At 41.4% G+C, this 27824-nt stretch overlaps 1 protein-coding gene across 5 annotated transcripts in view; it reads left to right on the forward strand.

The window, feature by feature from the left end:
- The window catches only part of DLGAP3 (DLG associated protein 3), a 518806-nt gene that overhangs the window by 193342 nt on the left and 297640 nt on the right, over nucleotides 1–27824 (forward strand). For all 5 annotated transcript variants that reach the window (XM_089688984.1, XM_089688981.1, XM_089688980.1 and 2 more), the window contains exon 2: nucleotides 6664–6748. The gene's annotated coding sequence lies outside the window, so the exon portion shown is untranslated. The remainder of the gene's footprint in view (nucleotides 1–6663; nucleotides 6749–27824) is intronic.

Consider the following 27824-nt stretch of genomic DNA (forward strand, 5'->3'; position numbering starts at 1 on the left):
AAACTCAACTGCCTGTAAACGAGTGTAAACAACATAGTGTACATGGACACATAGGAAAACATTAGGGAGAGTTCAGGGGCTGCTGAAAAAAACGCAGAAAAGCTCCTAAACGTGAGTTTATCAGCTGCAGTGTACTAGGAGTCTAAAAGGTGAGCCCATTTTATCATTAAGAAATCAGGCCACTTGAGACCAACCCAGTCCTTTTTTAAAATAATCTACTGTGTGGGCTAGCACTAGCTCCTGTTAAAGTCTATTTCACATTTTCACAGTAAAGTACCCTTTCCATATGTAAAGGTGTAACCCCCCCTTCTCCTAACCATCATGACATAAAGAAGGGGTGTTCCATAGTCCACAGAGTTAGCTTGGAACAATGTAACTGGATAACAAACAGCAGGGGCAGAGAGCACAGGAAGTTACCAGCTGACAAGATTTCTGGCAGGATCAACAAAAATGATGTGCTTATCAAATATAGCAAAGTGGTGTATTTAACAAACCGAAAGGTAGCAAAAAAAAGAAGTTCATTGTGAGTGTTTACAAACACTTTATATCACTCACTGCTCAAAATGTTTATGCATTATATTATAAAAGGAAATGTGATCACCTATGGTTTCGGAAGCATCCCACCCAGCCAACTCATTCATAATGTGTTTCAAAAGGAACAGTCACAAAAGATTTTTCCATTTTTAAGCCAAGCTCCAGAGAGGAAATGCACAGCGAAAGAACCTTGATGTAACTGAATAGATTAAAGGGATTCTAAAGGCTTGTTTTTTTTAAAGAAAAAATAGCAAACGTCTATACTTACCTGCTGTGTGCAGTGGTTTTGCACAGAGCAGCCCGGATCCTTCTCTTCTTGGGTCCCCCGCAGACTCTCTGGCCCCTTGATCCCCTTGACGGGTGCCCCCACGGAAAGCAGCTTGCTATGGAGGAAGCCACTGCTTCATGTGTCCATTTATACATGGAGCCATGGCTTGGACCCGCCCCACCCCCTTTCTCTTCTCATTGGCTTACTGGCTGTGATTGACAGCAGTGGGAGCCAATGCTCTCGCTTCTATCTTGGCCAATGAGAAAAAGGAGTCCCGGGATAGCCAAGACTCCAGTGCACATCGCTGGATCAGGAGGGGGCTTAGGTGAGTATTAGGTGAGGTGCCTATGTGGGAACTATCTAAAAGCATTATGGGGTTGATTGACTAAAACTGGAGAGTCAAAATCCAATGCAGCTTTGCATTGAAACCAATAAGCTTCCTTGTTTTATTGCTAAAGCTTAATTGAACAAGCTGAAGTTAGAAGCTGATTGGTTACCATGCACAACTGTACCAGATTCTGATTGCTCCAGTTTTAGTAAATCTCCCCTAATGTGTTATTAAAGCCTATAGTTTTAAAAAGGAAATAATGTATTGCTCTTTTTGTGGAAAAATATATGGAAGAGAATTGCAGTGCACAGTTGGCAGTAGTGCAACATTGGGATAACATTTTCAAGGAACTTGGGACTGATCCCAAAAATTATGGGTAAGTAGGCAAGTCCAGTCACATTTTCAACATCCATCTTGCCCGAGCAGAGTCTTAATTATTATTTTCCTGGCGATAGTGCAAGAGTTAATGCAGTTTTTGGCTTTGGTAATGGTGACTGCAAAACCCAGTATTATCATTGCTTATAATGCAATGACTTTACTATGCATGATAAAATGGCATTGTAATACAGCCACATAATTGACTTTGGATAAATAAATACCAAATAACTATTCAGTTATGATAAGGAAAGTGCATACTTTTAAAGCTAATGTTCAAAAACTACCACTACTACAGCTTGCAGCCAAAACTTTCATAATGTCCTCGTCATCAGAGGATCATAAAAGAATTTCAACCAATGAGACTCCTATTTTTTTATTTTATCAGACCAGATTTTATGTTTAACCTCGCTGGCGGTATTCCTGAGTGTAGCTTGGGGTAAAGTTTCAGTACTACAATCGGTAACCCCGAGCTACACTCGGGCTTACCATGCGGCTCTGCTCTGGCATCTGTTCTTTACTTACCTTGTCCTGCGCTCCCGCGATGTCTGTCCTGCAGTGTCCCCGGCAATGTCCTCCAGCGAATGCCGGCATCTGTCATCTGGGTTCCGTTCCCCGCGAAGTCGGGACGTACGAGGGACGGAACGGCGGAAAATTTGAAAATGACAAAAAGTGACATTCACTAAAATCACTAAAATCACATAGCATAACATTACTGTATCAAACCATTTCACATACATTTTGTCCCGAGTGCTTTGTCCTGTGCCCTGCCTGCATTTTTACTGTTCTTTCTGCCTGGAAACTGAGAAATGTCCAGGGCGTCCAAAAAGGCCCCCTTTATGTCAAAAGCGGTTTTAGACCAGCTAGAGAACAGCAATAGTAAATTAGAACCACTTGCAGAATTGAGTGATAATGATTCGTGGGGAAATTCGTCGTCAGACACTGAAAACGATTTTGCGACTTTGCTCAGTGATGTGCGAACTTGGCGCTATATTTCAAATTTCAGTGTTTTTGGTTTGATTATATTATTGGATTAAATGTATTATTATTATATTATTATTTTTTATGATTATTTATTAAATTATAATTTATGATTTTGTATTTCAAATTTTATCATACCTGGGATGTTTACTCTTGTTCGGATAGATTTCAGTGAGTTATTCCTAAAAATTACAGGCCTACAATAAAAAAAATACATATTTCCATGCAAAAAAATGTACCGCTTTGAGCACAGAAATATGGACATAATCAGATCGTTAGGTTAATGGGACAATTTGGTTGGGTGCTTGGTAACAGATTATTTTTATTTGGGCACATTGGTAAATGAGACCCAGCATGTACCCTTGACCTTCTTTTTGGTTAGTGCATATGCCTTTGATGCAGCTTTCTTGATGCTTTCTATTCCTTTGAAGGGCTCATTTCAACTGTTTAGTAGGAGGAGCATAACATGAAATAGGGGGAGCAGAGTCTTAGGGGCAAGCAATGGTACAAAATCAAGCTTACCTTATCAGATTAGGCAAAGAAGACTCAGAAATTAGAAAAAATCCTATGTGGGCCAAAATGCAACCTGTGATTTGTGCCATGAGCATCTATGATCCAAAGGTGCTCAAAAACCTTGAAAGATGTGCCCACTAATATTAGATACCATCTTTGTCCACTTGGCTTCTAAACACCAGTGCTGGTCTCAGCTTAATGTGCCTATTTATGTCAATAGATAGGGGAAGGGACAGCATTGGGAGATTCCGCCTGATGCTTGGTGAACTGTTGCCCAACGGGCACTTGTTGGGTTGGAAGACTCCAATATGAAAAAAAAATCAGAAAAGAGACAGCTGTCATGTCATGTCTATTATGCCAGTGCAAAGCTTTAGGGAATGGAGGCTGTTAAAAACATGAAGTCCATTTTTCTAGGTATCAGTGGTTACAGTGTTAATTTTGACGTCAAATTTCGATTTTGTTTTAGTCACAGTCTTTTGATTAAAATGCCATTTTAGTTTTAGTTGTATTTTAGTCATCTGAATTGTTTTTTGTTCTTATTTTAGTCAACTAAAATAATTTTAGTCAACTAAAATCTAATGGGTTTTGTTAAATTGTAATGCATTATTTAAGCGTTTTTCTAGAATTTCCAAAATCATTATATACTCCTGGAGTAAAAATCTAATAGCATGTAATTATTTATGGTATTAAGGTTTGAACAAACTACAGACACAAATTTTGCCATTATGTCGCACCACTAAGCACGCTACAGCCTTGCTTGCTGGGAAGGGAAAAACTCACAGGCTTTACAGGTGGAGCTCCGAGGAAACTGGAAGTTCACTTGGATAAACATTCCTCCGTTGTTCCGTTTTTGTTTGTTGATGAAAATTGGAATTGATTTTCGTCATAGTTTTCATCAATTGACGAAAATTCAAATTGATTTTCGTTTAGTTTTCTGCACTGGAATCATGCCCTTGATGAAAATTATGATGAAAATATTTCCGTCAACGAAATTAACACTGGTTACGATGGAGTATGGTACATTCCATGAAATAATTATATTGATATCAACGTGTATTTTCAAAATGCATTAGAAAATGAGGGGAAAGAACATTCATTCCATTTCAGAAAATTATTTGCAAGTAGAATCTGTTTTATTTAGCATCTTCTTTCCTAATTCATTGCAGCTGAAGGAGACCTGTCAAATCTTATTCATTAGCTGATGTAATTAGATATGTTAAATATGGCTGTCCCCTTGTGCATTACATGTTGCTAAGGTGACAGTGTACCAGTTTTCCAAGAGCACCATTTTCTGAAATACATTTAAATAATCTTCAGCACACATAAGATAAGTGTTTTCTTTTCTTCTGAAGCACTTTATATTACACCAGTGTTGCCATTTCAGCTGTGTCCTCAATATTCTCACCTACAGTATATTAGATTATATTGGTCTGGTCTTCTGATCAGCAAGTTGAAGAAAGTGTTTAAATAACATAAAGAACATGGCTTATCTAGATATTTGATACCCAGAACAGATCATTCTTTAACACTGCCCTCTTCTTTTTGACAATTAGGCCCCATATACACGGGACACTTCTGAACGATGGAAACTGACTGCTGGAAACCGTAGATTAAAAAAAGTCTGTTTAGCCATGTTTGTATAACGAGTTTATGTGCGTTTATGTGCATTTACAATTAGAAGCGTTTTTTAGAGATAAGCACATTAGAACCTCCTAAATGCCCAGAATGCACTGAAAAGTGGTACATTATTAACTATTTCAGACTGTTTCAGATAAATACAGAGAGTAGAAGCAGAGACAGCACTAGGTGTTGAAATTAGCTTAGGTGTTAGTTGCTCATTAACATTTCTTTTGTTTCCAAGGGTGGGAAGGTGTCTGGTGGAGTGAGTCATTAAGGCCTCCTGGCAGGGGGTCTTCATGAGGAATTTGATGTGTGAATGGTCATTAACATATCTTTTGTTTCCAAGGGTGGGAAAGGTCTGAGGGGTGAATTGGTCATTACAATGTGTGACAAGGTTGGTAGGAACATCCTGTGTTCAGTGTTTTGTCCATCTGAGTACCTGGAAAACGGATGCATTTTTCATGATGAAAAGGTTCTGGACAGCATCGGGAACTATAAGAGTTAAAAAAAATTTCAGACGCAAACGCTTATAAACGCGATTTGCCACTTTTAGCTGCATTTACAAGCGTTTTGCATTTGAAACACTGAAAAAATCGACTGCTAAATGCAAGTTTTCTGCGTTCAAAAAAACAACTGTAAACTCAAATGCCTGTAAATGACTGTAAACGAAGATGTGTACATGGACACATAGGAAAGCATTAGGGAGAGTTCAGGGGCTGCTGAAAAAAATGCAGAACAGCTCCTAAATATGAGATTATCAGCTGCAGTGTACATGAGCCCTAATAATCTTGATATGAAATTAATAATGACCAGAAAATAAACATAGACTGTCAATATTGTCTCATTACACTAATGATCAGTGGAGAAGGAGAAGTGCTCCCTTAAGCAGGCCATAGACAATGTGAAAACTGAATGAAAATTTTGAATCGTTCGTTTTTCACATCATCAGTGTGCTAGCTGCTGCATGTGATTGTTGTGCCGCAATTGAAAGTGCTTGATCCAACACGATGGATTTTTATTAGAAAGTTGATGGCACAATTGTATGAGCTATTTTAGTTTTTCACCCGACAGAACTTTCAAATTTCGAATCATCTATGGCTTGCCTTAGAATGATATTGGAAAAAAATCCCCAATTACATGGTGGTGAGTGGGGAAAAAAGCCTCTTTACATGGACAGAGTAGACAGGACCCCGTACTTTGGATGACAGTGAAAAATGGCCCCCTTACAATAATTGTCATTGTAGGCATCGTCATTGTAATCCATCACTGATCAAGGTATCCCTAGTAACCTTTGAAAGAAGCCAGGGGTTCCACAAAACTGCGGTTGAGAAAGCTTGGGTTAAACCATGATTTTACCATTTTTTTCCTATATAATGCCTTTTTAATATAACAAATACAATCATACAGAGGTTGGATGAAATATTCTGTGCTGTATAATGCTTTTGATATAAGTGGTGTATTTTTTATAAATACATTTTTTTTATATAAGTCTGTGACAAATGAGGAGGAAAGAGAGATTTGGTTCCAAAAGAGGGACAGTCCCTTCAAGTGAAAGCTATGCAAGCCATTCTAATTCATCATTGCAGTCCACAGTATTTGATAATATTCACCAGCTGACAGAATAACTGCAATGCGGATCTAGCTTGTTCTTTCAGATCTCTGCTCCCAGCATAAAACAACTGTTTCCTCACTACAAATCACTGATATTTCTCAGTACTGTGGCCACTCTGTGTGCTACATGTGAAACTTGTATACAGGCCCCATGTGTGTGACTGATGGAGTTAAATGATGTTGTTCATGTGCACAATGGCCCTGCAATGGCCCTGCAATGGCCCTGTATCTGAAGTATTTGTAGACACTGGTCATTAGCCTGCCTCCATTAATGATGTCTCTATCTTTAACCTTTTCTGCCTTCTGCCATTCCCTTCCCCCTTAGTGTGTTCTTCCCTGTTCGGTTGCTTGCCTGATTGCTTTCTGCATCTGTATTTCTCTCTGCTGTCTTCTCTCATTCACCTCCCCTCTATTTCTCTTTCTCTCTCTCTAGCTCATGACGGGGGATCCCGTGAGTGGTGTGACTGGAGCTTCACAGACCATGAAGTCAGCGGGATGTTAGAGTCAGTCTCAGAGTGGTAAGGAAAGCTGAGCTCATTTCACCCTCTGGCTCTTTTTCATTTTCTTATGTAAAAAAGATAGATGTGAAAGTCATGCAGAAGCAATGCCAGGATCCAGACATATTGAGAGAAAGGCAACATATTTTCCGTGCAACAGATCCCAGAACTTATAAACATCATGTACACGTAAGGATGAGTTATTTATGATATGTAGCACAGTGCAATATTAAAGATTATATTCACTCTGTAGACAATGGGGGGAATTTATTAAACTGGAGCATGCAAAATCTGGTGCAGCTCTGCATAGAAACCAATCAGCTTCCAGGTTTTGTTCTCAAAGCTTAACCCCTTTGCACTGGCACCTCCTGGCTCTGTAAGGGGTTTCAGATGCTGGGAGGCAGGGTGGAGTTTCTGATCATGTGACCACCGTGATTGGCTGGATTTCTGTTAGCCACTGGTAACTATGCCAGCTGTGTTTACATTTTGATATATATATATATATATATATATATATATATATATATATATATACGGCCTCTTGAGGGGCCTGACATGTTGGGTATTTATTTACTCGGTGCAACCTCTTGGTGTTAGGGCCCACCTGCTGAGAGGCCGCATATATGTCTGCCTATACTGTCAGCACCAAGAAGCAAATTGAAGAAGCTAAAGTGTAAAACTGATTGGCTACCAGACGCACCAGATTCTGAGTGCTTCAGATTTAGTAAATCCCCCCCCTTAGAATATACATGCATTTTATGATACATCTTTTTAAAGACAGACAATGTTCACTTTCTTCAGTTTTTTCTTAGATGTGAAAGAGATTGGTTTGATGAAAATAACACAATCAGTATGTACTATTTAAAAAAAATGCTTTGTACAGTTTGTAATTAAATATGTACATGGAGATGGCCATAATTGCTTATTACATACTCAGTCTTGCTTCCTGCTTTGCAGTACTACACAGTGGTTTTGCTATACTGCTCGTTCTCCCAGAGCATGTCTATGGTTCAGCTGACAAAAATGTACCTACTATGTGCTTGATATGTTATCTGAATATTTTATAAGGCAGGATGTTATATAAGCCTGATACAAATACAGAGCTCTCTCTTGTGGTTATTCTACACATTTATTTAGAAGAATATGGAAGAGCAAGTATTTAAAAAGTGAAAGTTTTTACCCAACCTTCTGTTAACAGAAATATGAGCATGAGGCATAATATGGAAATCTGTCATAAGTACTTTCTCCTATGAGCTTCCCTTTGTATACCCTTTAAAGCAGGCCACAGACCAGGGATGGGTGCTGACAACAGCTCCAGAAGCCATAGAGCTGTCACTCCAGTCATGTGTCCACAGAAAGTTACCTGATTAAATTTGTAAATAAAGGCTTAAAGCAGAAACTTCTTTAGATGTCCTTGTTGCTGATTTCCTACCTTCACTGAATATGTCATCCATCTTATGGTTCACTCAGTAGTTGCTCTGAAATAGCCTAATAATTTTCAAATCAAACCGTTAATTCTCTTTGGTTTCTTGTTTCTAAGACCTGTGGCTGTTATGCCTCCTATTCCCCCAGCCACTGGTCTTGGAATATCCCTTCTGTAGTTCTTTCTCCAGGAAGCAGTGATATAATTCAGCCCCACTTGCAGTGGTGGGCAGACAAAGATCCCCTTGACACATTCAACATGTACAGGCCTAATGTACCATCCACATTCACCTGTGGTTGATGGGAACTGTAGTTTCCTTTTACTACAGAGAGAGAGAGGAGAGGATGTGATGTAATTGCTGCTGTTACACCTCCTCCTTGGCAGAGCAGATGCTGTTATCTTTTAAATTCATGAGGTCATGAAAATGTAATTAGACTTTTCTCCTGAATGGTAAGGATTTTAAAAATGTTATTAACTGCTTAGTGTTTTGTGTAGGGGGGTGTACTAATGAGTTTTTTTTGCCTATTTCAGAGTTCTTCTTTAACAGAACACTAGTGCACATTCAACCTCCAGTAGGTGTCATTGCTGGTGTATAAACACAGGCATATTGCTGGCTGTTACTGGCTTTATCCCACTATGCATGTTCAGCCAGATCTTTGTCATAGGAGACAGCATGAGACTGACCTGAAAGCTATGCAAACACAGCAATGGTGTAAGAGGAGGGAGGCAGGGAGCAGAAGCTATGACTGACATACATTTATATGACACTCCTCGAAGAGTGAAATCCCTAGGGAACCTTGATCATTTATTGAAAAATAATAATAAAAATAAAAAAAGCAATAAATGCTAGTGCTGGAAGTACCGTATTTAAAAAGAACTGTTATGCTGGGTGACAGGGTCTCTTTAACCCTTTCCTCAACAGAGATATTTTTGCTTTTTGTGCACATGTTTAAAAAATAATTTTAGGCTTGAAGATTACACAAAACCCCCAAACATTATATATGTTCTGAAAGCAGACAACCTTTAGAATAAAAAAGTGGTAGTTCCAATTTTATATGTCACACAATATTAACGCAAAGGACTATGAATTGCAAAATTTCAGTAAAAACACAAACAAATGCAACAAGTTACAAAAATTTTTGGTAAAATATAAAAGACAAGGTTGCACCAAGTAAATAGATACACAATGTGTCAGACCTTAAATTTGTGTGCGCTTATGAAATGGCAACAAATTTCAGTACCCTATATCTTCTATAGGCAATACTTCAAAAGCCCCTACAGGTCATCAGTTTAGTATTATGGAGGAGGTCTTGTGCTAGAATTATTATTCTCACTCTGGGGCACAGTGATATGTAACGTGTATCGCAATCAACGTTTTCATGTGTAGGCACCCCAGATTGCATTGCAATACATTTCTTCCTGGCTATTCTAGCTGGGGAAAGAGACAGGGTGACCCTGAAGTAACATCATACACAGAAGTGGAGGAGAACCCTCCACCCACCGGCATCTGCCATGTCGGCTGCAGGCCCGCAGTGTGGGGAGGGAGGGCACTATTACCAGGGACGTGTGGAAGTAATCAGGCAGCAGCGCAGCCCCCGACTGCTTCCACCTGACAGGCAAGAGTCTTCTTGTCAGTTTTATACAAAATCATGGTGGTCGCAGCCACCAGATTGTATATAAGCCCCCCCACTGTCAGGTCTGTACGATGGCAGAAAAAGGGTTGAAGTAAATGCTACAGAAATAACTCAAGCCATGTACTCTTTTCAAATAAATTATGCTTTCCCTATAATAGACACTTTTTTTCTAAGGTTGTGAAAAAGCCCCCAAGTTCAGCTAAAACGTAACATATTTTATCCACTTCATATGCTCTAAAGTTGTGAAAAACTCCTATGCCCAACTGAATTGTATCACGTTTACCCACTTTGTAAGATGAAATAATTACTCAGTATTTGAGTAAAGTTGCAGTTAAATACCACCGGACCAAAACATAGGAGCTGCCATTGCTAAGTTGTTTTTAAAGTGTTGCAGGGGTCATCCATATTCATGTGTCCCTGATAATGGATCACTGACATGATACAAATATGCGGGTCAGGATCCATGACTTTGTAGGACTTGGACTTTGTGCCTCTCATTCTGTATAGGTGCTCAGTATTTAGTTGACCAAAAATGACCAGCCTCATTCTGAGGAATCTGAAATAGTGCTGTCCATGGTCCTGATATCTCAGGATTACTGTGTAGTCAACAAAAGAAAAGACAGATTGGTGCTGTTGTAGTGAACTGGTGTGTTCATGGACAAAGGCAAGTATAGCAGCAGTGTTTCTAATACGCAAAACTACAAATGCCAACTTCCCCAATTCCAAGGATATCTCTGATGCATAATTCCAGCCCAGTCTACCAAACGTCAGCTATGTAATACTAAACACATATTACAGGCAGCTTATATGATGTGCTCTTATCTACCTGACTGGATAGAATTTGAATGCGTTGTTTGGGTAGGCACTTATATTGTATGTTTTTTGTCAATAAAAAGCAAATGTATACAGGGATTGTATAATCAGAGTTAAATGGGTTTCTGCTGGAGTATGTTCCTGCAGCCTGCAATGTAACAGCTATCCAGGTATACATATCGACATGAAGTGGGGTTAGGTTTCTATCAAGTTATCAACACAAATGAGTATTGTCCATGATATTTTTTTTCATTTGTACTAACAGTTAAAGTGGTTCTATGCATATGCATAAAGGTAAAAAACCTTTTCTGTGCAGCATCCCCCCAGCCCCCCTAATACTTACCTAAGCCCCCTCTGGATCCAGCGATGTGCACTGGAGTCTGGAGTCTAGTACTCTCTCTCCCCATTGACTGAGACAGAAGAGGGAGCCATTGGCTCCCGCTGCTGTCAATCACAGCCAGTAAGCCAATGAGAAGAGAGTGGGGGTGGGGCCGAGCCACGGCTCTGTGTGTGAAAGGATACCTGGACCATCGTGGGCCTCCATATCAAGCTGCTTGCTGTGGGGGCACCCGACAGGAAGGAGGGGCAAGGAGTGCTGGCAGGGGACTCGAGAAGAGGATCCAGGCTGCTCTGTGCAAAACCACTGCACACAGCAGGTAAGTAAAAACATATATGTTATTTTAAAGGGAAAAAAAGCCTTTAGAATCACTTTAAATGTCCAAGACAAGGCTATGCCCTTTTCATCTTAAAATGCTCATAAAAACGTAAAATAAAAAAGATGCTTTACTTACCTGCTCTGTGAAATGGTTCCTTACCTCCTCTTCTGGAGTCTTCTACCAGTGCTTTCCAGTCATACTTTCCTGTTTGTAATTCCATAGCAAGGTGCTACGGGGACACATATGTGGGCACATTCTTAGCCAGGTTGTGTGCACCCATAGACACAAACAACGTGGCATGGCCACACTCCCACTACCTCCCCACAGAATTTTACAGACAGATGCAGGTGTCTCAGTTGCTGCCCAAGTCTCCTGTGAGGTCAGGAAGTGAAGGGAGAAGGGCAGGTAGCAGAGCACAGTGCTAGATTGCTTACAGACTCAGGTAAGTGTTTGGGACAGGGGTAGGGGGAACAGTAGTGAGAGCATGTGATGAGAAATAACGGCACTGCTTGCTCTACACTAGTAGCTGTGAGGTGCATCAGTGGAGTATAGGGAATGTGCACAAGACAAAAAGAAACCTTAAAACAAGAGACTAAAAAAACAGCCATTGTGGTTGTTTTACTAAAACAGGAGAGTGCAAAATCTGGAGCAGCTATACGTGGTAGCCAATCAGCTTCTAACTTCAGCTAGTGCAATTAAGCCTTGGCAAAAAAAAACCTGGAGGCCGACTGGATTCTATGCAGAGCTGCACCAGATTTTGCACTCTCCAATTGTAGTAAATCAACCCCATAGTATTCTAGTAGTTAGAACGATTAGTTTAAAAAAAAGTTTAGTATCACTTTAACTGAACTCCTCTCTTAATACCTTCTTAGCTGGATTTGTATTCAGGATTGACATTTACCCAGAAGTATATTTGGCTAATAATCATTTTAATGTAATAACTCTATCATAACTTGTTTAAAGACATGGTTAGTAACAATGAATAGGTGAACATGGTAGAAGTTTGACATGAAATTCCTGTAGATAGGACTGTCTCTACAAACAATCATAAGAATGCAAGAGATAAATAAAAAAAGAGTCTGACAAGCCCTTCAGAATATTTGCAGAGTGGTCAGTGGGCTAATTTAAAGCCAAACTTCAGCAAAATCATTTGTAAAAATTTGGATAATGTATTTTATTGGAAAGATTACCTCTTACTCTCTTTTGGGCAATAATGACCTGGGATAGAAAGTAAGGGGCAATATCCCTAAATGTGGCAATAACAATAAAAATATGTTTATTGAAGTCTACATCCTTGCTGGGAAATGTCCCCTTATTTACTGATCTATCTGACACCCATTAAATACACATGAAGTGGAAAAGACACAGACAGCAGAAAAAATTGACAAGAATACTAAGCCTTTTCTTTTCAAAATTAAACTGTGTATAACTATAACCCATGGATTCCCCTGTGCTAGTTATAGGTAAGTACATTTTTAGGCTTTCCTCCTCATTAATTCAGACGTTTGATGTGAATACTGTTTCACCCAAAAAAGTGAGATAAGTACCTAAAAGTTCTGCACACAAGTAACAGAAAAATTAATTTTAAATTTACTGGGGGTTTGTGCAGATCTATTGTTATTAATTGGTTCTGCTTCTGGAGGTTTATTATGAAATTTCGAGAGGGCACTATGCTTCTTAATTTCTTCTAGGAGTTTTGGAAGAGAGTTGATTGGTTCTATGATGGAAAATAGTACGTCATCTGCATAGCCTTTCATGTTGTGTTTCATATCGGAGGATGGCATGCCCTTGATATTGGAGTTGGCTCTTATATGGCAAAGAGGGAGTTATAACATTACAAAAATAGATGAGGGAGCAGTAGGCACCCCTGCCATGTACCCCTACAAAGAGCTCAAAATAGTCTGAGATAGCATCATTAATTTTTACTGCTGTGGAGGAGTAGAAACATATCTCCCTCTTCTTATTCCCTAGATCATTTCCAATACTGAGGGTTTCCTTCTTGAACATGCCCGCCTTATCATTATGTACAGTATAATCTGTTGGATCAGTTGAGGCAATCTGTTGGCCAGAATTTCAAGAGTTTAGTAGAAAAATTGGGTGGTAGATAAAGCACTGCGTCGGGTCTTTCCCCTCTTTCTGTATAATTGTAGTGGTGGTCCTAAAATGTTGGTTATTGAGGATTGAGTTGAAAGCCCTTAGAAAGGGGTAGGAGAAAAGGTGCTGGAATCATTTATAATAAAGTAAAGTTGAACTGCCTGGTCCAAAGACTTCGAGGTTTTGGTTCTTTTACTAGTCTGTCCAGTTCCTCCAGTGAAAATTGTACGTCCAGTGATGGACTTTTTTCTCCTAAGACGAGGCATACCGAATTCAGAAAGACATTGATTGATTTTGTCTAGCTTGTTTTGTTGTATGGTTGGCTATGGGATTGGGTATGTGTTGCACAAGTTGTGGTAACATTCTAGGACGTGACCTGCTGTCTGTTTGCATTTATGTAGCATCTTACCTTTACCCAAAGGCTCAATGGCAAAGGGGTAGCCATGCTTACTAAATGCACGTGGATGCTCTTCTTCCTTTTGCATTGCTGCCTCTCATCTATCATTGCAAATCTAGCAGACTGGGTGTATCTAACTGATCACAATATAACTCTGCAGTCTACACTGATTGGCAACCAGACACTAGGTGACTTGAGCCCTGGATCACACTAATGTGGTGCGGGAAAATCAGCAAATTCTGTGCGTTTCCCACACCACATTGCAATCCATGCAATCTGGTATGGGTGTCAATGTTGAATTAACAACACCCTGAAACAGATCGCAAGATGCAGTGTGATTACCAGAATTTGGATTGCATGGGTGTGAAAACCCATGCGGTGCAAATCAGGTGCGGGAAAGAAAAAGGATCCTGCTCCACTTTGGTGCGGATATGATGCGATTTGAGCCATACAAAATGTATGGCTCAAATTGCACCACACAGACATCGCATGCGATTTTCATAGGAATGTGGTGCAGTTCCTGTGTGAATTACATGCGATACGCTGCACTGCATTAGTGTGAACCAGGGCTAAATCTGAACTAAACCCATCAATTTAACAGTTTCCAAAAACTGTTATATTCCCAGCACATGCCAGGCATATAACTGTCACATTTCCTGGTCGTCTCAACCAAACTGTCAAACTGACAAGGGCTGGTGTATGGTGTCATAACTGATCACATGCGCAGCAACATGGCAGTTGAAGATCAAACAAAAGCTAAGATGGCAGCTTCCTTGGCTAAAAAAAAAAATGATAGGAGGGTTTAGTTCCGCATTATTCAGGAGCAGCAGTTTCTTTTTTCTATATTTTGGCAAACAGGATGTGTCTATCTTCGTTAGGGCTCATGTACACGGGGCATTTGGAAAACTCTTCTGAACGATAGAAACTGCTGGAAAACGTAGGTTAAAGAATGTTTGCATACCGCGTTTATGCGTGTTTATGTGCATTTGCGTTTAGAAGTGTTTTTAAAAAAATAACTTCGGGAGACTTTCCCAAATGCCCAGAATGCACTGAAAAATAGTAAAAAATTAACTATTTCAGACATTTTGAGAGAAATAGAGAGAGCAGTAGGTGTTGAGATGACCTGTCTTTTCTGGTTGTATTCACTATGCATCATGAGCATAATGCGGCGCGTTCTACCATTTTTTCCTTTACAAGAAACCTGGAACTGACTGCACTGGTGTACTGGGTCCATTTGAATACATGGAAAATGCTTTGCATGCATTTCTGATGATGAAAAAAGGCTCTGGACAGCATCTAGACATGGAACAGTTAAAAAGCGCTTCTAAACGCAAACACTTATAAACGTGGTTAACCGCGTTTACAAGTGGTTGGCTCTTGAAACACTGATAAAATCTACTCCTGAACACAAGTTTGGTGCTTTCAAAAAAACGACAGTAAACTCAACTGCCTGTAAACGACTGTAAGCGACTATGTGTACATGGACACATAGGAAAACATTAGGGAGAGTTCAGGGGCTGCTAAAAAAAATGCTGAACTGCTCCTAAACGTCAGTTTAGCAGCTGCAGTGTACTTGAGCCTTTATGCTGACACGTGATTTTGTGTGTGAAGTGTGAATTTTAATAAGTTCATGTTTAAAAAAAGTGCTTTGAATTGTTATACCTTAGTACAATGTTTATAGCAAATGTGGCACATTAATAATTATGTTTAGTTGTGTTGTTAGAGAGGACCTGAACAATGAGTTGTGCCAAGAAAATCAGGCAGAGGGCAAAATATACTAATCAATAGGCTGCAACTGATCTTTTACATTGTGTTGAGGTAGAGGCAGGTCTTTGCTTCCTCCTGCCAGTGCAGTCCCCATGATGATTAGTGGTCTTATAACTGGTGGGTTAATAATGAAGCAGTTGCAGGGGAAGTTGGAGAAAGCTCAGATCCAGAGAATGAATAAGGTTTGTAGAAGCATGGAGATGATTGCACAACAAGTTCTCAAACAAAATTTCCTCTTCAGCAAGGAGAACAGTGAGCAGCAAAGTAGTGACATCACCAAATCTCACTCCGGATCTCATAATCTTAGATAACAGAAGCCTGAGGCAGCAGTGCTCTAGATGATTTCACACACTGGTATCCACATACCTATTTCTGTGTAATCAACCAAAAAAAATACTCAGCTGGACTTATTCCCTTAGGCTGATCTATCTTGCCACCTTGTATATAACTTTAGAATAGCTATAAGCTACAAAAATAACTAAATAGGATCAAAATATTGCTGTCTTAGCTTTAAAGTACTGTATATGTGAACCCATGATATACTGTGTGTATGTGTATATATATATATATATATATATATATATATATATAGATAGATATAATAAATACTTTTTTTTCTTTACTTTGTGACACATAATTTCCGTTTTCAGCTTCATAAAGAACTTGGAGAGATGGGGGTGAGAAACAGCAGCACACTGATCTTCCCAGTTAATAGTTATGCAGGGCAGGGGTGTGTAAGCACAAGTCCTGGCCATTGGTGGACAGGCAGGCTGTGTTCCCAGCACAGGCAGAAAACTGGCCACGTTGAGCTCTCGTATCTAGCATGATCAGTTTGCAGTAGGGACTGACAGGAACACCAGTTATTTCACACAAAGGATGCAATACAAAGAGAACAAGATATGTTTTAACACAAGTATGTGGTACACAGACATATAATAGGAATATGAAATGTTGGGGTAATGTGTACTTGAATGGATATTGTAAATATTATTTGCAAGAAAAATAGCAGTACTTTTTACAATTCCATTATTGTTTTTTTTTCCCCATTACTACCTCATATGGTAAAGCATTTCACAGCTTAAAGGAGAAGTGCAGCCAAAGCTCTGAATCACAGGAGTGCAGTTCATTCTAAACTCTTATGACCCATTTTCAGTTGACAGTGTTCTGAATCCCACTGACAGATGATGTCATTCAGCCGGTCCAGGCTGGGGAAAGATTCCAACTTTAAAGTCAGGATCCACCCCACAGTCTGGAGTGGTACCTGGCTCAGCGTCTCAGCAATCTGCTCCACCACAGACCACCACTCCAGTGAGCAAACAGCAGTGACTGACAGTCACCACTCTCTGCTCAGAGCAGCTGTGAGAACACAGTGATCAGCAATCATATGATCGTTGAGTTCTCACACTTAGAGTCGGTGGGGGACAGATGCAGCATCGGACCCAGGGCCGCCTTTAACCACTTCAAGTCTGGACACTTTCACCCCCTTCCTGTCCAGTCCAATTTTCAGCTTTCAGTGCTATCACACTTTGAACGACAATTGTGCGGCCATGCAACGCTGTACTCATATGAATTTTTTAGCATTTTTTTGAGAGAGATAAAACTTTACTTTGGTGGTATTTATTCACGACTGGGATTTTTATTTTTTTGCTATATAAATGAAAAAGTCCAAACATATTGAAAAAAATGTGTTTGCAAATAAATAATCTTTCTTCATAAATCTTGGCCAAAATGTATTCAGCCATCTTTTTAGTAAAAATAAATAAATAAATAACCCAAACTAGTTTATAACCAAAAATTATAATTATTCAAAACATTTTTTTCAACTTTTATTTTACTTTTTTTACACTGATTGCTTTTACACATATAAAGGCTGTAAAAGCAATCATTTCTCCTCTTTGGCTGCATTCTTGCAGCTATTGAGAAATACTGTGAGAGCTGTGATTGGTCACAGCTTGTCACATGGTACAAGGCTGTTGTGAATAGCCTTGTACCATGTGACCTCTGTGATCATTCACAGATTTAACAAGTAGTAAGCAATGATGTCAGGAAGTGACATCTTGTTTACTACTATTCATGTGATCACTGATTGGACAATAAGTGATCACATGATCGGGACCTCACACAGAGGTCCCGTACTGCGATCCGGACACAGCGGCACCGGATCATGGTGCCGCGCACTCCCAGGAAGCGCGCACAGGCAGTGAATGCGGGGGCCATTTATAAATGGCGTCCGCTTCGGCACTGCTCCCGTCTGTCCATTTATGTACATGGGCTGGACGGGAAGTGGTTAAGGAAGGGTAAAAGAGGCAGCTGCCCTGAGCCCAGTCATTGTGGTGGGGCCCAAAGCAGCTGTCCCATACTTGCAAACTGTCCTGGTTTACATTTCCTTGTCCCTTGAAGACTTTGTCCCAGGCTGTATCCTGATATCTCTGTGTGAAGTGGTGTCACTTATGCTGCCCAGCTCTGCCCTATTGCCATGTACAGATGACTCATGTGTGCAGACTGTGTTAGCATTCACATGTAAAGAACCAGCATTCATATGTAAATAGTGATGTCATTCATACATAAATAGCATCAGCAATGTGGCATTTGTATGTAAAAATCAGCAACAGTGTGGCATTCATATGTATATTATGCCCCTGAGAATCCAACCACCATCACCTCTGCTGAATGCTGCCCACTGGGGAGGTAACAGTGGGAAGAAAGGTGGGTGCAAAGGTGAGCAGCGGAGGCATGTAGAGTTAAAGTGGGTGGGATGTTGGAGTAGAGAAGATAGGGCAGGTTTGGACTGCAGAGGTTAGCAGGGAAATTTAGGATGCAAAGGTGTACTAGCAGGGTGGATAAAGATTTACATCACCTGTAGGAAATATGCAGAAAAAAAAGTCCCTGACCCTTTTTCAAACTTATACTGAGCCATTTAGTACCACAGCACTGTGAATTTTGATGCATGTGAAAATGTGCACAACAGTAGATGCATGAGGGTATCATTAACAATTAATGGCACTGCTGTTTATATGCTAAAGGACATCACAATTCTGTGGTGTCAGGAAAGCGATTTTGCATATGTTCCCGACACGCACAAATGTGAACATAGGCTAAATGCCTCAATTACATTAGTGGTCAATGTATATCATCTCATTACATTGTGGCATGGTGTAGAATCCTTTCATTTACACTAGTGATCAGTGCAAATGGCCCCCTTACATTAGTGGTCACTGTGAATGCTCCTATTACATTAATGGTCAGTGTAAATTCCCTTTACATTGAAGGCCAGTGTAAAGTCGGTAAAAAATCCTAACTTGCATTAGTGGTCAGTGTCAAATCCTCCCTTACAATGGTGGTCCTTGTAGAAGCCCTCCTTAAATTGGTGGTTAGTGTAAATTCCCCTTACATTGGTGGCCAGTGTAGAAATGTATTGGTTGTTGGTGAAAAATCCCCCATTACATTGGTTGTCAGTGTAAATTCTTTTTTTACATTGGTGGTAAGTGCAAACTCCCTATTACATTGGTAGTCAGGGTAAATGTCCTTATACAATGGTGGTAAATGCAGAATTGCCCTTACACTGGTGGTTAGTGTAAATCCCCCTTACAGCATTCCCAATCCCCCCAAGCACTGCCACTGATCACATCCCCCACCAGCACACCTCTAGCAGCCAATAAGTGAGCGGTAATGATGTACAGTAATCTCTAGCAACCAATCAGTGAGTGGTAAGGATGTGCAGTAACCTCTAACAACCAATTGGTAAGCGGTAATGATGTGCAGTAACTTCTTGCAATCAATCAGTGAGCAGTAGGGATGTGCAGTAGCCTCTAGCAACCAATCAGTAAGCAGTAATTATATTCAATAACCTCTACTAACCAATCAGCAAGCAGAAATCATGTGCTGTAACCTCTAGCAACTAATGAATGAACCATAATGTGCACTGTGCACCTTCAGCAACCAGTCAGTGAGTGGTAATGATATGCTGTAACCTCCAGAAAGCAATCGCTGCCTGATCTGCTGCAGTAAACTGATTTTGAGTTTACCTGCTATTTATTGTATGTCTCAAGCAGGTGAAGAGCTAAATTGCATGGGGGGCCCAAGAAAATGTTTGCCCAGGGTCCAATCAGTAATAAAGATGGCCCTGATCGGACCGATGCTGCATCCATGATTTGGGAAAAAAACAAAATCCCATACTTCTCTTTTAACTACTCCACTGTCTATTTCTGTCCTTAACAAATTGTAACATTTTATTTCTTTTATTTGCAACTCATGTCCCTATGCCCTTTGTACTCTATGTCCTTTGTACAGTCTCTGGGATCAAAAGTAAATTCGGAGCACTTTTATAATGACTTTGGATATATATAAACACATTTATTAATTTGCCTCTAAGACTTTTTTTTTCCCAAACTAAGTGTATTTAACTTTTCTAATAATTCACCATATGATTTTCTAACCCATTTTTTAAAACTTAGCAGCCTGCTACATTTTTTTTCTTTTTCTTTTTTAGCTCCCTAAATTGGGCTCCATATTCTTGATGTGTCCTAAGAAGTGATTTATATAAGGCAATGTCATAGCATTACTTAGCATATGGTGTTTTCACTTTTTTATGCATCCCAAGATTTCTGAAAGTCAGTGTTTGCTTAGTGCTAAACATGCCTTGGGGCTGCAACTGGCGGGCCATGCACCACTCATTTAATTATTAAAGGTAGGGGTGTGTGTCCCTTTATATCTAGTTAACTATACTCTGTACTCCATCATCAGATCGTAGCACTAGAGGAATGTTTTAAAGGGAAACTCAGGCACCCTAAGGTGTATTCTACAGTTAATTGGCCCTTCGTAGGTTAGGTTCAGATCTGTGTGCATTTGGAGCATGCACAAAATCATGTGCTTAACCAACACACAGAGAAACATATTGCCCCTTAGCAGACTCACAACAGTGCTAATAATTGTTATTGGCACCCTCATGCATCACATGGTGCCACAGCAATATGTGGTTTGGTGCACCACATTTTTGGAAGAGAGTCAGGGACTTCTTTTTTGTGTTTCTTGTGCATTGGACAGTCCATTGAAATTAATGGACTGCCCTATATGCGACATGCAAAAAATGTGTGGAAATGCGCCCTTGCTTGCTTGCACATGTAGGTGTGATCCAAGCCTAATGCTAATCATACACTACAGTTTTTCCGAAAAAACAAACGTGGTGAGAGCAAACAATATTACCATCATGTAATGACCGAGTTTCGAATGATAAATCATTCAACGCACATAAATGAATCAGTTTTTCATCCTTCTTTTATTTCTAGGTCATATATGCGCACTACCAACAGTTCAATTTTTAACAGGCAAGAAACACAGTAACCTTTCAATTTATTGTCCATTTGGCAGAAACCTTTCCTTTGATTTTTGGACTCAAAAGCACCACTACCGATTTTCGATTTGTGCCCATTAACTGGACGAAAAACGAACAAACTGTCCAAATGACAGTACAGGTACAGTTAAGTTCTGGTTTAAAGCTGAGCTCTGGTATCATTCACTCACCCGCCGATGCCTGACGGCAAAGTTTAAAGGATAAGTTCACCTTTAGGAACATGAGAGTTCTGTGAATGAATAAATGCAAATACCGAAAGCCTTAGCGGCTGCTGGCTTGTAGTTGAACAACCACAGTGCTGTGGAGCATCGTGGTAGTTCATTGTTTCCTCCTGTCAGTATACTGACAGGTCTGCAGGAGATCAGTAGATTGCTGGTGCAATGGTTTACAAGCTCCAGCAACCAAACATAATAAATGCAAATTGTTTTACCTGCAAAAAAATGCATTTATTATTTTTGGTCAAAAGGTGAACTCATTTGTCGGCCACTAGAACAATTGCTCAGGCCTGGAAGAGCCCATTTGTCCCTCTTCAGGGAGGTAGGGACCGTATGACCACTATGATGCTCAATGAACAGATGTTGAGTATCTGCAATGACTCCTAATGTAAATTCCAGAAAATATGGGAGCCGTGGTTGCAATATGCCTTTCCCACGCTCCCCCCGACTAGTCTGGGGATGTGATGTTGTTCGGCATTGGCGTTCTTGGATCCTCGAGCGCTTAGTCTACGATCGCCTAAGCTCCCACCTCAATGACAACAACCTCCTTGATCCACTACAGTCTGGCTTCCGTCCCCTACACTCCACCGAAACCGCCCTACTCAAAATCACTAATGACCTGCTACCCGCCAAAGCTAATGGCCATTTCTCAGTCCTCCTACTCCTTGACCTCTCCGTGGCTTTCGACATAGTTGATCACCCCCTCCTCCTTAATAAACTATACTCCCTTGGAATCAGAGACTCCGCTCTCTCCTGGCTCTCCTCCTATCTATCCCAATGCTCCTTCAGCGTTACCTATAACGCTGCCACCTCCCCCTCTCTGTTGGGGTCCCCCAAGGCTCTGTCCTCGGGCCCCTTCTCTTCTCCATCTACACCTCCTCCCTTGGCCAACTGATACACTCCCACGGCTTCAACTACCACCTCTACGCCGATGACACGCAAATCTACCTCTCTACCCCTCGCCTCACCCCTTCAGTCTCCGCCCGAATCACCTGCCTACTGAACGACATATCAGACTGGATGTCACTCCACTTCCTTAAATTAAACCTTTCCAAAACCAAGCTCCTAATTCCGCCCCCCCACCCTCTCCATCACAACCAAAAACGCCACCATCAGTCCCACCCCGCAAGCCAAAGTCCTAGGTGTCACTCTAGACTCAAATCTGTCCTTCCAACCCCATGTCCAATCGCTGGCAAACTCATGCAGGCTCCACCTCCGCAACATCTCCAAAATTCGTCTGTTCTTAACCCCAGACACTACTAAACAACTCATTCACTCCCTTATTATCTCATGACTCGACTACTGCAACTCCCTCCTCATCGGCCTACCTCATCACAGACTATCCCCGCTTCAGTCTATCCTGAACTCAGCGGCCAGACTCATCCACCTTACCAACCGCTCCGCATCTGCCACCCCCCTCTGTCATTCCCTCCATTGGCTTCCGATTGCCCAACGTATTAAATTCAAACTACTAACATTGACGTACATTCATAACACTGCCCCAAACTACCTCGCCGACCTGATACCCAAATACCACCCAATCCGTACCCTTTGCTCCTCACAAGACCTCCTACTTTCTAGCTCCCTGGTCTCCTCCTCCCACGCCCGACTGCAGGACTTCTCCAGGACTTCCCCCATCCTCTGGAACTCACTACCCCAATCCATCAGACTGTCACCTACCCTCCACATCTTTAGGCGCACCCTGAAAACCCATCTCTTCAGGGAAGCCTACCCCACCCTCACCTAACAGCCGATCTCCTCCACTCCTCCTACCACTCCATCCCCCACAGCCATTTCCTCCTGTACCGCTATCCCCTCCCTCCTAGATTGTAAGCTCGAAAGAGCAGGGCCCTCGAACCTCTCGTATATTGTTTTGTTACTGTATTGTCTCATGTACTGTCCCCCACTATATTGTACAGCGCTGAGCAAACTTTTTGGCGCTATATAAATACTGTATAATAATCCCTGCTCTTGGTTTTGTAATCTTTTTTCTTTTGTACTCCTCCTTCCTTTTCTTTTTTTGTCTGTTTTTGGAGTGGCAGTGGATAGCTGCCTTTAGTTTGAGTTGCTATCAGTATTATACTAATGTTTTTGTTATTTAAGTGCCATTGATAGCCCCTGCGTGGGCGTACCTTTTGCTCTGTTGGTGTAAGAGCATTGATTTTTCTTATTTTTTCTAATTTTTTATGTGCAATTGATAGCCCCTGTGTGGGCATGATTTGTTGCTCCTGTGTTAAACTGTTAAAATTTAAAAAAAACATTGAAATACAAAAGGTGAACCCATCCTTTAATATATCATTTAGCCTAGGGGAGACTAGGAGGCATGCCACTACCAGGAGCAGAGGGAGAGAGACGAATAAGGTGAGTATTCCTCTGCTTTAAACCTAAACATTTAAATCATTGCTATCTGGGGGTAGCAGGGAGGGTACTACTAGTATTGTACTGTTGAGCTAAAAAAAATTGATGATAACCTCCTTTGATAAATGTACATGTACTACAGTATATAACCATAAATACAAGTGAAAAGGTAAACAAGTTTCCTGCGTTGTAAAAATGCAAGGTACCATTCCTTGCCACCTGTACAAAACAAACACCAACCTGCACAGAAAGAAGGACTATTTTAACGTTCAGGCTGTTGTAAATGAGGTGGTATGAACCTTGAAGGTTAATAGTAAGTGTCTTATAAAAACATTGGTGGTCAGAGCAACCTGAAATGTTGGTGGTCAGTGGAGCATGCTCCTTTAAAAGGTGACACTCAGTGCTCAATGGCTCACTTGAATGGTGGTGGTTAGTATCTCCTAGAATATTTCTGTTCACCGCCTTCAAGATTTGTGGTCAGTGCCTTCTGCAGCACTGGTGGTTATTGTCCTCTGAAGCATTGGTGATCAGTGCCCCCTACAATATTGATGTTTACTGGTCAGTGCCTTCTACAGCATTTGTGGTCTGACTTCTGCCGCATTTGTGGCCTGTGCCCTCTGCAGAAATGGTGGGTGGTCCATGCCACCTTCTGCATTGGTGGTCAGAGTCCTCTGGTCAGTATTGGAATTCAGTGGTCAGTATCTTCTGCCGCATGAGTGGTCAGTGCCTTTTGCAATATTGATGGTCAATGCCCTCTGAAGCATTGGTGGTCAGTACTCCCTTCAGCTCTGTGGTGAGTGCCCTCTTCAGCACTGGTGGGTACTGTCCCTTCAAAATTTGTGGTCATTGTGCTCTACATCATTAGTGGTCAGTGGCCCCTGCAGCATTAATGGTCAGTGCCTGCTCCAGCATTGATGGTCAGTGTCTTCTGCAGCACTGGCAGACTTTACCCATAGAAGCATTAGTGATCAGTGCCCCTTGTAGCATTGATGGTCAGTGGCCCCTGCAGCATTAGTAGTCAGTGATCCCTGCAACGTTGGTAGTCAAAGCCTGCCACAGCATTGGTGGTCTGTGCCCCTTGTAGCACTGGTGGCCAGTGCCCCCTGTAGCATTGGTGGTCAGAGGTTACTGCCCACTCTATCAGAACCCTTTTCACTGGTGGTAAGTGGGAACTTGGAAATACAAATCTTTGGTGTTCAGTGGTTACTTAACTAGTTGCCGACCGCAGATAGCCGAATGACGGCTGCACTGCGGCTGGCCAGTTCTGGGTGGACGTCATATGACGTCCTCCCAGAACGCGCTCTCCTGCGCGCCCCAAGGGGCGCGCACCCGGCGATCTCCGTGATCACTGTGTCCTACGGACACAGCTGATCACGTGATGTGGTAAAAGGCCAATAACAGCGGCCTTTTACCACGTGATCAGCGGTGTCCAATAACATGCTGATCACAGGGAAATGCAAGTGCCGGTTCTCGGCTGCACTTTCCTCACGCTGTCAGATCGTGAGGAAAGTACTGCCGAGAACCAGCAGTTGTCAGAGCGAGGATCGGCACCGATCATCAGGGCACTGATGATCAGTGCCCTGATGATCGGTGCCCAGCAGTGCCGCCCACAAGTTCCGCCCACCTGTGCCCAGCAGTGCGCACACTAGCTCCGCCCACCTGTGCCCAGCAGATCACCCACCTGTGCCCAGCAGTGCACCCACCTGTGCCACTCTGCAGTGCCACCCACCTGTGCCCAGCAGTGCCACCCACCTGTGCCCAGCAGTGCCACCCACCTGTGCCCACCCACCTGTGCCCACCAGTGCCACCCACCTGTGCCCACCCACCAATGCTGCCCACCAGTGCCACCCACCAGTGCAACCCAGCAGTGCTGCCAGTCAGTGCCACCAGTCAGTGCCCAGCGGTTGTGCCAGTCAGTGCCGCCAGTCAGTGCCCAGCAGTGATGCCAGTCAGTGCCGTCTATCAGTACCCATCATCAGTGTCACCTATCAGTGCCGCCTATCAGTGCTGCATATTAGTGCCGCCTATCCGTGACACCTCATTAGTGCTGCCTGTCAGTGCCGCCTATCCGTGCCACCTCATTAGTGCTGCCTATCAGTGCCCTTTAGTGCTGCCTATCAGTGCCCATCAGTGCCCATCAGTGCTGCCTCATCAACGCACATCAGTGAAGGAGAAAAATTACCTGTTTGAAAAATTTTATAACAGAAACAAAGAAACTTTTTTTTTTTTTCAAATTTTTTGCACTTTTTTTATTTATAGCGCAAAAAGTAAAGTGCCCAGTGGCAATTAAATACCACCAAAATAAAGCTCTATTTGTGAGAAAAAAATGATCAAAATTTTATATGGGTACAATGTTGCATGACCGCGCAATTGTCAATCAAAGTGCAGCAGTGCTGAAAGCTGAAAATTGGCCTGGTAAATAAGGGGGTATAAGTGCCTGGTAGGCAAGTGGTTAAAGTGGAACTTTTCCTATAATAACTATAATAATAGTAATACAAAATAATGTTCTTTAGCAAGGAAAATACATTCCACATTAATAATTCAGCAACCAAAATTAGTGTGTGCTGTAAATAGCCTCCAGCATTGCTCCTGTTTCTTCTTGCTGTAGGCTGCCATTTTGCTGAAGCCCAGAGTCCTGAGCAGTATTAAATCTTTAGCCGGTCAGTAGTGTAACACCCTTGCTGTAATGTCAGCTGCAGGATGTTAAAACCAACACAAGATGGCAGTGTCCTGCAAATTCCTTGGCACTCACAGAGAAGCCCCATGGACCTTGTATGCTGAACCGCAGGACTTTGCTGGGGAGCAGTGTATCAACGGACTACTTTTCCTAGAACAGTTGGCATATGGGTGGGAGCAGATATATACAGAAGCCCTGGAGACTGAACAGGTAGTGAGACGGAAGAGAGCTGGAGAGTGGAAGCGGAGAGAGTGTGCTGACTGCCAGGGAACTGGACCAAGGCGCAGAGATAAAGGGGAGAGAAGGAGTCACTGACCACTAGCCTTAGATTAATTATATATTATTAATTATACCACTATATATAGATTAATTCAATTAATATTATTTATTTTTTTGTATGTAATATTTAATATTTTTTATATGCATCTCTCATTTTTTAGTAACATATTTTGTTTTTATAATTTAATATTATAATAGAGCATTTAATTAATTGGAGAAATATGTTATCAATTTGTATTGTGTGTTTTGATTTGTAATTAATTGCAATTTTGTAAATATACACAGTAGACCTTCCTAGAGGTTTATATTGCATACACTATAACTAAAAAATTGTGCGCTCCCAATCTCTAACAAACGTATAAATTATTGACTTCACATTATATATCCATGAAAAACAAACAATGTACCATACATAAATAAATGAATATCAAGTTAAATGTGATGTGAATCAAATAATATAAAAAACAGTCCCATTACTCAAATAATAGTCCAAAAAAAGGATTTGTGATGATGTGATCCAAACACACCAATTGTGACTTTTCGTGAATCCTTAAATCATTAAAGATGTGCGCTCTCCTCCTTACACGCCTAACAGATAGGCTTAATACACTTTTTGTTCACATACATGGAACCTGCTAGAATTTGCTGCAGCATGGAATGATGTTGTATAACTCCTATGTACTCCACAATGCTTCTCTCCTTATACACTCATTATCCCTGCAGGGATCTCTCCCTCCTTCAGCTGCTCAGGATCCCCTGCTCACTCCTCTTAGATGTTCCTCAGTGTCATGAAGCAAAAAAGAAATGTGGACATAGTGCTTTATCCTTATAAGACTTTCCTTTAGTTAGATGCTCAATATATGCACTCACGTTGAATAAAATTAAAAAGCGCTTTGGTATAAAAACATCCTTTGCCTGTGTGTACCCCGCACAGCGTGTATACTCGCCGTATGCTCTCTGGTACCGAGTGAGTATATAATTCCCTACAGGGCGCGGCACCCTATTTTTAATTGAGTTATCATACCACACATATATATGAGGATGTAAAAGGGAGCCTGCGAACTAGCTTTTATTTAAAATATACTGTGTATACTCCAGTGGCTCACAGGTAATTTTATATTAACTGACCACTAGCCTTGCTGCCCTGTTCAGCGATACAGTCTACCAGCAGGTGACCAGATGGAAACGCTGCCAGTGAGACTGGAGAACATGTGGGGATCCCCATTCGGAAAAAGATACTGCCAGGACATTGTTACACAATGCATCAAATTAACACGTGTTGCGGCCTAGTTACCATAGCTGCTACTGTTGAAAACAGTTGCAGCACAGTCCAATCAGAGTAGACCACAGTTTACACCTCCTGCAGGCCACGTTACATCAGTGCTCCCTTGACCAATAGCTTACCATCTTAAAGGGACAGCTACTATCATTGCC

Source organism: Staurois parvus, unplaced genomic scaffold (assembly GCF_062004578.1).
Source record: "Staurois parvus isolate SC_StPar_1 unplaced genomic scaffold, SC_StPar_1.0 ptg000464l, whole genome shotgun sequence".
NCBI classification, from domain to species: Eukaryota; Metazoa; Chordata; class Amphibia; order Anura; family Ranidae; genus Staurois; species Staurois parvus.